The sequence below is a fragment of the Pinus tabuliformis genome, chromosome X (genome assembly GCF_031772625.1).
Source record: "Pinus tabuliformis cultivar Carrire ecotype Pingquan chromosome X, CPIR1, whole genome shotgun sequence".
In the NCBI taxonomy this organism is placed as follows: Eukaryota; Viridiplantae; Streptophyta; class Pinopsida; order Pinales; family Pinaceae; genus Pinus; species Pinus tabuliformis.
The window spans coordinates 480,752,516-480,765,966 of record NC_142308.1 but is presented as its reverse complement, the minus strand read 5'-3'; positions in this window follow the sequence as shown (position 1 = coordinate 480,765,966).

Sequence of the window (13,451 nt, the reverse complement as noted above, 5' to 3'; positions counted from 1 at the left end):
AAAAAATTTTCCCATATTAAAAATAAAAAAATGTAAAGAGGGTGAAGTCCTAAAAGAAAAATCAAAGGACTAATAAAATAAAAAGATCAAAAAAGAGTATAAAGTATAAACCCCACATAAAAGAGATAAAAAATGGATTCTGAAAGTGATGCAAATTCAAATGCCATTACTTTTCACTTTACTTTGCAAAATAAGATTATGTGTAGCTTGTCAAAAATGCCACAATACATGATAGTCAAATAGTTTAATCTTGATTCATTCACACCTTAAATTTCATTTTGATAGATAGAGAATAAAGACCTAACCAAACTGTTTAATCTTGGTAGACCAGTAGTTAGGTAGAGAATAATAATGAACTCAACAGTTTAATCTAAGCCATTGGAAAGTCATAGGGTTAGAATTAGATAGTTTTCTTACAAAAGAAAAAGAAATAAAGGGTCACCAAGCTCAATTGTACCTCGTAAATGAAGAAGCAATGTTAGGGTAAATGATGGGTAGGCAAAAGAAATTTTCACAAGGCATGGAAAGCATCAAATGGTTTATTTCATATTACTAACTTCCTCCCAAACTCATTTACCCCTTGTAAAAATACCCCTTCCCCTTCATTTTACCTTTGCCCTTATTTCATCTCATTTTCCCTTGTAAAATAACCATTTTTCTTTTATTTTACACCCTCCCCTACACATTTCCTTTAAAAACCTAGGAAAAACCCATTTATCCAAAGATTGCAGCACTTCATATATATTGGGTCCCACTTCATTTTAACTCCTCCTATCATATTAATCCTACTTAATTAACCTCTACCCCTACATATATTTAATTTAATTAAAACTTAGTTTTAATTAAAATAATATATTAATCTCCACTTTATTAATTAACCCGACCCAACACCCTAACTCATCCATCACAACTCCGCCACACAATAACCCTTCGGTCACCCACCTCCAGATCAAACGGCCTACATTCCATATCGCACGCTTCGACGTCTGACCTTTAACATCTCAAAAGTGTGCAAGGTAAGCCATTTTCCCTGCCTGCCTTTTTGCTACATGGCAACCCCATGTTATATCGCATCCTCCAAAATAATGCCACCCTACCACTTTAAAGAAGTGTGATAAACCACCTTACCACCTCCTCACGTCAAATGAAACTGCCCTGCTATTTAAATTTAACCCCATGCCCAAAGATTAACCATTGTTGGTTAAAAAAAAAAGCCGCCCTTTGCAACCTTTTCGATATTATTCTATTAAGGATTGTAGAAAGGAACCTCTACCAACCTATCCTACAATGCTAGAACATCCGCTGAATAATTTTAAGCATTTTTCTACCAGAAGATGTTTCCGACTCCGATTTGAAGCAGTATAAAGACCATTGAAGCCTCTAGTTCCCCCAGAGAACCCCTCTGCATACCAAAGCTTCATTTTCTAGGTATTCTTGAAGTGTCGAAGGCCTGTACTTAAGCTTTGCATAGAATTTCTAATAGGTTAATTTAATTTAAAATCCTTCTCAACCTAAAGAAAGTTGCTCTTGCATCCAAAACCCTTTTTGCATATTGTATTCATCTTTTCACACTATTCTAGAGGTTCTAAGCATACTTCTTAAGCCAGATAGTGATAAATTGAATAAAATAAACAAATCTATGGCTTCCCAAAGCATTCTAGATGCAAAACCCCTGCAAACTCCTCACCTAGATATTGACCACCTCCCATTGGCCAATAGAGATTTCTAGATCAAAGACACAACATCCCCTAACAATATGTTATAACTCCAATGTTGGAGAAAAGATAAATTCCTCAACCAGAATGATGATCTTCAGCTATGGGAGTAAAATTTACCCAAATACTTGTTCCCACACATATACCAGTTCCCTGAAATCATCCACATGTGCCAACTCTGTTATTTCCCAAGTCAAAGAGCCATAGTCTCTCCTAACCAGCAAATATTTTTCATAATCACTACAAGATCAATAAATGAGATGTTGCAGATCCATCTAAAGCCTAATGAATCCCCATTTTCTATTGAAAACCTAATTTATCTGTACTTAAAGTTGGACGTTCCCAAGAGATCCCAATTTTTTCAGACATTCCTCCTAGAAAAAGCTCAAGTTCCTACAGACAACCCTCCATATTCTGCCACCATTTTCTTTGAAAGAGCCAAACATATTATAACCATGTTGTCCTGTATTCTAGGATATAGTACTGATGAACATGTAGATGAGCCTATACTTGGTTTCCTTTCTATTTTTTTCCCAGGAAACCCTCCAGCTATAATTTTCAATTTTACCAAATTCTTAGAGACAAAATCCATGATCAATTGATCAGATTGCTAGATGAAAGAGTATTCAAATACTCTTCAATATTGTTCCATATGTTCCTATCCTTCCAGTCAGAAAGGTTTACAGTTAACATCCAAAAACTGGACACTAAGGGCAATCCTAGATCTATTATCTTTTGGACACCCTTAATCCGAAAACATTCCACTGATTTCAGCTACAAGGATTTAATTTATTCATTTGTTCACCCAGTTGTTAACATGCTAAGCAGTAGCAATCAACCAAGGGTCATTCATGGAATAAAGAAAGTTTTACAATTGTCCAAACATAGTACAACAGGAGACTAGTATTTATACCAGAACTACACTAAAAATAGGGTGTATGGATGTCAACTCACTCCATATAAGCTGCCCAAATATCTCCCCATGAGGATATTTGCACTAGAATATATTACGCATATCATAAATTCAGATGATGTTAATTTTTTATCATCCAAGAAGAAAACACAGTTTAAAATCAAGAACCAGCTTGGTCCTTTTATCTGCAATAATAGGGAGGTTGGAGAGGAAGCATAAAGATGTTTACAAGAAATGAAGTCCAGTGATAGTTTCAAATGGAAATATGATCCTTTGGGTGTCATAAACAAACTGAGACTCAAGTTTAAATTGAGCCCTTTTATGCATGATTTTAGGCTAGAGATTGAAAGATATGCCAACCAGTTAGAGTGGTTGGAAAACACCTTACTGGATATGGAGGAGCAGATGGATACTAGTTCTATTCTACATACTCTAGCCCTACAAGACAGAAATGTAAAAAGGACTAGAGAAGAAGGTTCTTGCTCAAACAAAGATACAACAGATAACAAATTTGAAATTATGTATAGAAAAAGAGAAAAGATGAATCCAGTAAATGAGAAAGAAGAAGTAAATGATTCAATTCAGATCATTGATACAGACACTGTAATTAAAGAAAATGCACTTCCATTAGTTTCAAAGGAAACTCATCAGCATCTAACTTCTAGTGCTCAGATCATCGAGAAGCAACATAGTGTTGAAATCCCTTCTTCAAGTGAACCAATGGACAGAGAAATAGACATCAAAGAGAGATACAAAGATATTAAGGCCAAAAATGAAGAAATAAAAGCTGAAATATATTCACAGTACTTGAAGCAGACTCCTGGCAGCCATAATAGATTACTTTCTGCATTTGATTATAAAACAAGAAAAATGCAGATGACGTTTTTACAGCCCATAGTACAACATCCTAGGTCATCAACAGATTACAAAAGGACGGATTATGAGACTCCTGCCAAAGATGTTCATCCTATAGACCAAATAGAATTTCATAAGAAAGCAAGAGAAATTTTATACTCAACTATGACCAACAAAGCTATGAGTGTACAACAACTACAAAATTCTCTAGAGAATATCAAAGCACAGTTAAAACTAGAGAAGGCATCCTCACAAGCAAAGGATAACATAATTAAATCACTGGAATGCTTAGTTATTGAAGTGGGATATGATCCAAAGAATGTCAAAGGTGCTAGAGAACTCGTTAAGAAAAAGAATGCAAACATTATTGCATTGAAGAAGCAGCTAAAATTGCCTCCTACTGAACATCCATAGACCAAGGAAGTTCTAGAGAATCAAAACCAAAAATATGAGATGATGAACTTCATTCTTCAGTTAACTGCTCAATTAACAGAAATGGAAAATGAGATGGATAAGTTAGTGCAGGAGAAAAATGGCAGCATGGAATCAATCCCTGTCACTGCTCTTATCACTCAGGTTGTTACCCAAAAGTTGTAGAAAAGGGAATACGGCCGAGGTAACCACAGACCAATCTTTTAGATGCAGGTTCTAGCCAATCTGCATCCAGAGAGGGCTCTCTCTTTATGATTTAGCTTTGTTTTGAGGTATATTAGGCTAGTTATGAAGAACAAGGGTGTAAATCTAAGAATTTCAGTCCATTGGACTAATGGAGTCTATGAGGATAAACTGCTGGATATGGTTTTTTTGACAGAGGGTGGTACTACAGAGCAGGGTAATTAATCATGGAACAATTTATAAGCTGGAATCAGGTGGGATGGATTCAGTGGGTGAAGGGCAATTAAGAATCCTTCATCATGCAGACAGGGGGAAAATGGATGATTATTGCTAGGGGGCAGTTAAGAATTCCTTAGCTAATATTCAAGATGTAAGAACCAGAGGAAACAGGAGCAGTTAAGAATTCCTGCTTATGCTAATTCTGAAGAAAACATTAATAATAACAGAGATTGAACTGAGAGTGCTTGCAAACAAATTCTGAGTTATTCTTTTTCCCTATTATTCAGATCATGAAACATATATGATATAGTAAACATAGAAATTGAAAACACAAGTAAGAGAGACTTATTGATCCACAAAATGATTCAGGAATTCTGTAACATAGTCCTCTGCTATCAATTCCACACCTAGCAAGTCCAGCAACAATGGATTCCAACAGCTTTTGTATTCAGAAGATTTTCAGAGTTACAACGTAGTTCCAAAAATGTATCACCAACCCCTAATACTTCGCTTGGGGAGGTATTTGTACAAAAGTGTTTACAAAATATCTCAAAGAGATAATATCTAGTAATAACTTCTTCTACCTACTTTACAGGAGAAGTAAATGATCTTGAAAACAGGGAGAAATAAATGAAGAAGTAAATGTTGTTGTGTTGGCCGCTCAGTTGGTGTGATGTGCTGGCTGTAAGCTCGGTGAGTCGGCTGGTGACTTTCCACTGATATTCCATGCTGCTGCCCCGACTTCCTTGGGTGCATTTAATTTTGATTTGATACATTGCTACCCCGCGTAACTTTTATCTGTTCCTATTCTCCTCTTTATGGCATATGGTACAACGACTTTTGATTTACCAAGGATATAAAAGATACCAGAAATATGTTTATAGAATTTGCAACATGCTTTGCCACCAATGCTCCTTTGGTAACTAATGTCCTTGCAGCTTTCTGAAAGTCTCATCAGTGTTTGTGTACCCGTAGAAGTTAGTCTGGACTGTAAAAAGATGTTTCACTTCATGCTTAATATAGAATAGATTTTCCATGTTGTTGTAGAGGGCTTGGCCAGATGGAAGGGTCTTCTCTCTTGGAGTACTTGATGATGCATTTAGTTGATCAGCAGCATGTTTATTCAACCTGTGCATGTACTCATCTTGTCTCAATAGGTGTTCATTTCTTCCCAACAGACCTGGCAAGCCCCTTTCATGTAAAACTGCAAATATCTCTATAAAAGAGTTTACCTCCACTTGCATGTCCTGGCTCTTCCTCTCCAAGTTCTGCATCAGGGTTCTTATGGTCAGAACTCTTTTGATTGTTAGAATGGTGCCTGTCCTATCTCTGATGTCCAGTGCTGCTAGTTCTTCTCTAGTTTTAGTATTCAAAAAATTTAATAACCTGTTGGCCTGTTCGGGCATATGTCCCAATAAATTTCTGGCCTTTTGAATTTCCACCTAGGCTGCTGCTATCATGTCAATCTGCTCATATATAATTTGAATAGATCTCCACACATTACTAATGGATTCACTGATGTTAGCCCACAAAATTCCTTTGATTTCTCCCAGAGGCTTATCTAAAGAGAGGTCATTTTCCAATGTTTTCACTCTGTTCTCTAATGCCTTCACCTCTCTTGTCTTTCCTACCACAATCATTTTAGATTTGTTATAACTTATTTCTAACTTAGCCAACTTCCCTTTGGCCTCTTTTAATTCTAATACTTGGAGTTCTAATTCCTCCATAGCTTTTATTAACTCCTCAGTGGTCATGGTAGTGTTGCTGCCTGCTGCTGTTGTTGTTGCTGAAGTACCTACTGCTGATGCTGGGCCAGTGGGAGGCACTGTTGTTGTAACTGTGGGAGGAGTAGTTGTGACTGTTGGAGCTATTTGAGATGGCTGGGAGGTCGACTCTCCCTGCTTATCTTGTAGTGCTTTCTCCAAGGCTTGCTCTGTCTCACTTAATCTTTGATTCATTCTCATCAGCAAGTCCATCATGTCCTCCTCTATTTTTTGTTGTACAACCTCTGTAGTTTGTGGATGCATGGTAGTAGGCAACTTCAACTATTTCCTGAGGGTAGCAATGTCCTCTTCCTTCTTCTTAATCAATTCTTTTATTCCTTTGGCATCCTTAAGATCATGTCCTAGCTCGATGATAATATCCTCCAAGGACTTTATCCAGTTGTCCTTGGCTAAAGAAGATGCCTTTTCCAAATCTAGTTGGGCAGATGTGTTGTTTAATGAGTTTTGCAATTTATAAGCCAACATTGCCTTATCTGCCAATGTAGAGTAGACCATCTCTCCAATTTTCTTGTGCAACTCAATCTGATCCATCGGATGAATGTCTTTGGCAAGGACCTCAAGATTTGTCCTGATGTAGTCAGTCGCTGACTGTGGTTGCTGCACTTTGGGCTTAAAGTTGCTCAAGATCATTTTTCCTTCTTTAATGTCATATGCAGACATTAGCCTTTGCTGGTCGGTGGGGGTCATCTTGAGAAATTGGTCATAAAGTTGTAGCCTCAATGGATCATTTCTAGCTTTAATCTTTGTGAATGTCCTTTTGACATCTGAGGCCTGCTTGCTTGATGGTCTTGTGGATGAAACTTCCACACTATGCTGCCTTTCTAGGTCCTGCCTATGAGAGTTGGTGGATGTTTCTATTACCAGGGAGATCTGTGGGCTGGTTTCCCTCTCGCCTCTTGGGCTTTCTATGGTTTCCTCAATAATTTCCTCTTCAGGTAGAGGATTTATTCTTTGCCTTTTTGCCCCTGGTTGCTCTGTTGGTCCACTTACATGTGTGGCCTCTTCCCTGTCTCTTTTCCAGCCCTTTTCATCATTTAGAGGAGTCTGTAATGCTGGTACCTCTGGTGCTTTGGTCTGGACAGGAGGAATTTTCTCTTGGCCCTATTCCTTGGATGCTGCTGGCTGATTTGTCATTATGTGAAGTTTTGTATATAGCACTTCTTTTCCCTTTGATGTCCATACAGCGGGTGTAGTGCTTTCTTGGGCAAGTTGCTGTGAAGTTCCAGTAGATGATGTACCCACTCCAGTCTGTTGAGGCAGCTCGAAAAATGCTTGTCCAAAAGAGTCCAGGTCAAGAGTTTTTTCTAGATTTTTCATAGCTTGTTCCATTTTTTCTTCCTCGGTGAGTTATTCAATTAATGTGCCCTCTGCCCAGTCATCCTGATTAGCAAATTGCTCTATTTTAGGGATCCTACAATGTTTATAGGCTAATAGCCTATTTTTTACTTTTCTTTCAGTGATAAATCCATTTGGGTCATAGGGTACCCACCGAAAGCTCCTCTTTAATTTGAGTTGTTCCCCCAATATTTTATCAGCATCTTGCCATGCTTCCTTTTTGTTAATGATAAAAGGGCCTAACTGGTTTCTTAATTTCAGCTGCGCTTTTTTCTTTGCACTGTAAAGTGAGTCAAATCTGAGTTGATAAATTGCCTGAAATATTCTAGAGCAAACAGTCACATAGGCACATATTTGGGCAACTTATAAGGGCATAGCTCATAGCCATATATTCTCATTTCAGTGTGATTATGGTAGAAGTACCAGTCACCTATTTTGTAGCTTTTGGAGAGCTGTAAAATTTTCTGCATATCACCAGAGAGTCTAGGAGGAGCAGTTCTCATCAGTAGAGAGGAGACCGGATGTATGAACAAATCAATGAATTCACAGTAAGTGTAAGGAGAGTTATGGACTTCATGGAAGACTGAGGTCCAAAAGATCACATACCTCCTTTCTCCTTTAGAATGCAATTTTCTGATGGGAAACTGAAAACTGTCTGTTTGGAAATACAGGAACAGATGATATATATAAGAGGTATACTTGAAGACTCCTTCTCTGTATAGATTCAAGAGTTGGTCATGGATCTTGTTGGCAATGAAAGTAGCATAGTCATATTTGACAGCAGGGAGCTGTCCTGGAGTAAATGTGGACAACAAAACTAGGGTGGTCTCATCAACATATTCACTTGTCTTGAATCTCAGGACATAGGATATCATATCATTGATGAATTTTTTAGCTTTATTGAACCAGACATGTAGAAAGGGAGGTGGGAATTTGGGTTGGCAATCTGGTTTCATGAATGTTTGAGCAATGCAGGTTATCTCTGAGTTTGGTATTTTAGGGCCCTGCTCAAGCAAGAATCCCATAGACAGAGGAGCCAGAGGCAGAATGGGTTTGAAGTGTAACATTTCATTTATGGACTCAAGAGTTATATAAAAGAGGACAGTTCCAGATGGACTCATGGCTGCTCTTTGTACAGGTTCATAATTGGCATAGCATAAGCGGATTATATCAGGAAAAACATTGACTGAGGGGAGGTAATACCTGGGCAGGTTGGATTCCCATATTCCATATAAATCATAGTCACTTATGTAACTGTTTCTAATTTCACAAAATGCTTGGAGGTGGTTTTCATTACCAGTTAAGTCTTGGATTGAAAATATTTATCGGCCAGGGGCAACCACTCCAAATCTTGATGAGGTGAATTGAGGGGAGCAATGTTCAGGGCCACTGGAGCTTCCATTTCCCAATTTTCTGTGATTTTCAAATTGGAATTTGGGTTTTTGTAGCAAAAGTAAGCAAAACAACAGTTCTGGGGCTTTTCTTCGGGAATTGCAGACCAAAGTCGATTTGAATTTAGCTCACTGGGCGAAATTTACAGAAAAAAACGAAATTTGCAGGGTTTTTGGCAAAAATGGGTAAAGAGAAGTGGTTCTGGTCCACTTATTTGAAGGTAGTACGGTGAATTGAACTCGAATTTGGGTGCTTTGGACAACTTGCAGAGAAAACTGAAATTCACAGGGTTTGAAAATAAAATTGAGGTAAATACATGTCTTTAACAGTGCACTATGGAGATTGCAGGTTGCGGGACAAGCTAGAGAATAGGAATGTGGACTTGATTTGGCTAGGTGGTGGACTGTATGGTTGAGCAGCTACTTGGACGTAAATCGCATGCAGTAGTTCCACAAGAAGAACAAGTGAAAATGAGTGAAAATGACGTTTTTCGCATCTTTTTAACAAAAATTGACTTTGGCGAGCTTTTGGCGCTTTTAGTTGGGTGACGTCAGCATGACGTGGTGTTTTTTCATGTAGCGGGGTGACGTGGTGATGACGTCAGCAGGGAGGCAGTGGGGGCGGTAAGCGGTTTTGGGCTGGCACCGCTTTTGGGCCAAGGTGGTATCGGAGGGGAGGGCAGCGAGCACTACGAGAGGGCGCCACGCGTCCCTTGGTATGGCGGGAATACCACCGTTCCTTGGGCGGTAAACATTGGCGTGAAAGGGCGCCAAAATATTGATCTGGGCCGTTGGATGGGAAGGCCCAGATCCAATGGCTGTCGGTAAATGGAGTTGGCGGAGGACTTATGACGCGGGGACCCACCATTAAATCAAATGTTTTTCAATGATATCGGGGTTAATTCATTGGTTAGGTTTGCGGGTTTGGTTATTTTATTAACCAGAGATTAAACAAATCCCAATGCTTTATAGTGGAGGGTTGTTAATGAGCTCCAAATGAACCATTAATTCCCAATTTTAAACAGAGTGATATGGTTTATATGTAAACCGAGGCGGGGAATATTAAACATTTTGGGGTTTTTATATATTAATAACATACGGGAAAGGGGAAATAGCCATAGGGAGTTAAATAATAAATTTAAAATGTAATTAATGTGATTCATGAAATGGGAAGTGCTAAGTGATGATCTTAGGCTATAGGGAAAGTAAGGATTTTACACAAGAAATGTGGCTTCTTTTATCCTAAGTAAAAACAGAGTTTCACTTAGTCTTTTTCATGAAATGAAGTGAACTAGGAGTATTGAGCAGATCCCAACATCCTTGTGGGGAGGTTAGTGAGTGATTTTGGGAGAAGTATGGAGGGAAGTTAGACATGCATCACCTGATTTGTAGCCACACCTTGCCATGATACTTATGATATCCATGAGATGAATCACCTTTGAAAGACAAAATCACTCATAAGCCTGCTTCTACAACATCAAAACTGCCTACCCAGCCTATTATACCTAACATTTTTTTCTTCCTTTCTCCATGGGCACATTTAAACTAGCAAAGCCTTACTCTTTTCTTTTCTTTTAACTGCCATCCTATCTAAGTTTAGCTGTTGAGCACCTTTGTTTCTCTACCTAACTACTTATCTACCAAGCTTAAATTGTTTGGACAGATTTTGTTCTCTATCTCTAAAACAAGAAATTTAAAACATGAACTGGCCAAGATTAAGTTGTTTGGCCATCCATCGACTATTACAAGAGTCAACTAATTGCACACAATGAGATTCTTTGCAAAAATAGAATAGTAGTGGCATTTTGGACTAGCACACTTTCCTAGTCTTATTCATTTGGGGTTCATTTTCCTTCTTTTTGCCCTTTGATCTTTCTTTTAGGGCATACCCTCTTTTCATTTTTTTATTTTTTTATTTTTTCAAAATATGGAACCTTTGCAGCATGGAAAGGATGAACATATTTGGGACTTTACCAGTCAATCATGAAATATGACACCTATTGGTATAGGAGCATAACAACTGCTATTCCTGGAGTTACTACAACAGTTCCTTCTACTTTAGCAGCTTCAATGGCCACAACAGTTCCAACAGCTACAACACTTCCCACTACATCAACAACTACATCAGTTACAGAATCATCTAAAGTTGCATCTCATCCTAGTGATGAAGCAGGTAAATTAATCAAATCTATGCAGGATATGTCCATCCAAACAAATGAAATAAATAGACTTAAAGATCAAATAAAAAGTCTAGAAGATGAAAATAAGTTGGTACAAATCATGCATAAAGATGAAACACAAAAGTCAAACAGATTGACTGAAAGAATACAGAAGTTAGAGAAAGAATTGACATTGAAAGAACCACTTGCCCAAGCAAAGCAGCAGCTGTGGGCCAATATCATTAACTCAGTTAATGATATTTGGCCTTCTATACAGGTGATATTTGAGCAAAATGATTTGGTGAAAGAAGTTGGTGAGGCAATTCGAAGGGTAAGAGCCGAACTTGGCAATAAGCAAGAAGAAGCCTCAAGAATAATCCAGTTTCTTAATTCAAAAAAAATATGAATTGCAGGAGCTTGGAATAACTGACAGAACAGAAACCATACTAGAAGTAAAGAAATTAATTACCAAAAGGAATCTGATGATACAGCTTGAGGAGAAATGTCAAACAATGGAGCTAGCAATAGCCAGGTTCATGGTCAAATTTGATGTTTTGAGGCAGAAAGGTATGCCTAATCCATTGGAGATTAATGCCAGGTTGATGAAACATGAAGATTATGACAAGAAAATCAAAGAAGTGGCCAAAGAACAATCCAACAATTCCTCCATGAAAGGAATTCCTACATGAAAAGTGCTTTATTAAACTTTTAAGAACCTCTTTTACCTCCAGCATGAGGTAAAACATCTCTTTATAAACAAGCCTACTTTTGCAAAGTACACAAAAACTGATGAAATCTTCAGAAGAATGGTAAAGATTAAATTACCAGATGCAGAGTCTTGGGAAAATTTGAATGATTTATTGTGAAAATAAAAGGTAAAACAGTGAAAACAGAGCAGTCAAGAGCAGTCAAGGTAAAATAGTAAAGAGTAACATATCAATTAAGTTAAAGAGTATCAGATGAAAGACAAAGTTTAAAAGTCAAAGGCAGAGTAAAGGGACAACCAGCATAAAGCAAAACAACAAAAGAGATAAAGCAACAAAATATCAGTGAAAGCAAACAACAAAGCCAAATAAACAGGGACAACTTGCATTAGTTAGATAGTTGTCTCTATCTTCTTGCATGAAGATATTTCATTTTCCTTGAATAATTCCTAAATCAGTTTTAGGATATTTTGTAATATTTTTTGTATAAATACTTCACAATTCGAAGTATTGGTGATGTATTTCTTAACATTTCTATAGTAGAACTCATCTACAACCTGAGGGTTTATTGTACCATTTTCAAGTCAACAGACTGGACAAGTAATAAAGGCATTGCATTACAGGATTCATGTGTTGGGAAACTTCAGTGAAGTATCTTTCAATTGTTCAAATTGTTATCTTCTTATGTATTCCATAAACTTGTATATTTTCCAAATTTAAATGCTATAACAGGAATATTCTTGCAGAATATGTTTAATTACACTTTGTTCTGAACTGTTGTTCATTTTGATGTTTTCTTCTGATATCGAGAGTAGGGAATTCTTCATTTCTCCCAAATTTCGGTTGACCTCTTTCATTTCCCTCATTATCCGGTTTGAGGAATCCTTAACTGCTCCTTGATCCCGATTGAAAACCACTTCACCCTTCAGCCTAAAATATCTGAATTTGGTCAGCTACCTTGCCCTGTGGACACTTCTTTTAGAACTTGATTCAGTCCTATTTTCTTGACACATTGACTCCACAGCCCAATGGAAAATAGACAGTCTACTACCCATCTAAGTCAGTAATTCCACCATAAAATCAAATGAAAACCAAATCAATCTTACATAACTAGCCTAAAATCAATTAAAAAGTTAAATCATTAAGAGAGAGCCCTCTTTGAGCATTAGGAAGGCTAGATCCTGGTTAAATCATTAAGAGAGAGCCCTCTTTGAGCATTAGGAAGGCTAGATCCTAATCTCAAAAGTAGGTTTCTGGTTACCTCTATTATTTCTTTAAACACAACATGACAACCCTAGGGAAATTTTGGAGTGATAACATAGTGGTGACCGTACTGGGCAATGAGTCCTTAGTTTAAAAAACCTTAAAGGAAATCCTAAATCTCATCTTTTCACCTTAAGGCCATTTTAGGGTTGTCAAAAATTTTCATTAAAAAATAAATAAATTAAAATTCTGGCTTCCAAAAGAACATACTATACCAAGGCACATCCAGATCCAAACCCTGCTATAATTATTGATAATTTGGACAAAATCTTAAGAAAAAACAATAAAGTAGAAAGTCAAGAAAGCATTAGTCAGCTAATCAAAGCAAATTCACTTCCTAAAGAGTTATCAAACTTAGAGGACTTTCAATTTGATTTATCATTTGAGCATTCTTTGATTTGTACCAAATTTGAAAATACGTGGTTCACCTAGTTTGGGCTATGTCCATAGAGAAACAACCAGTCCTTCCTTTTATATTATCCAGAAAACTGAAGAGAT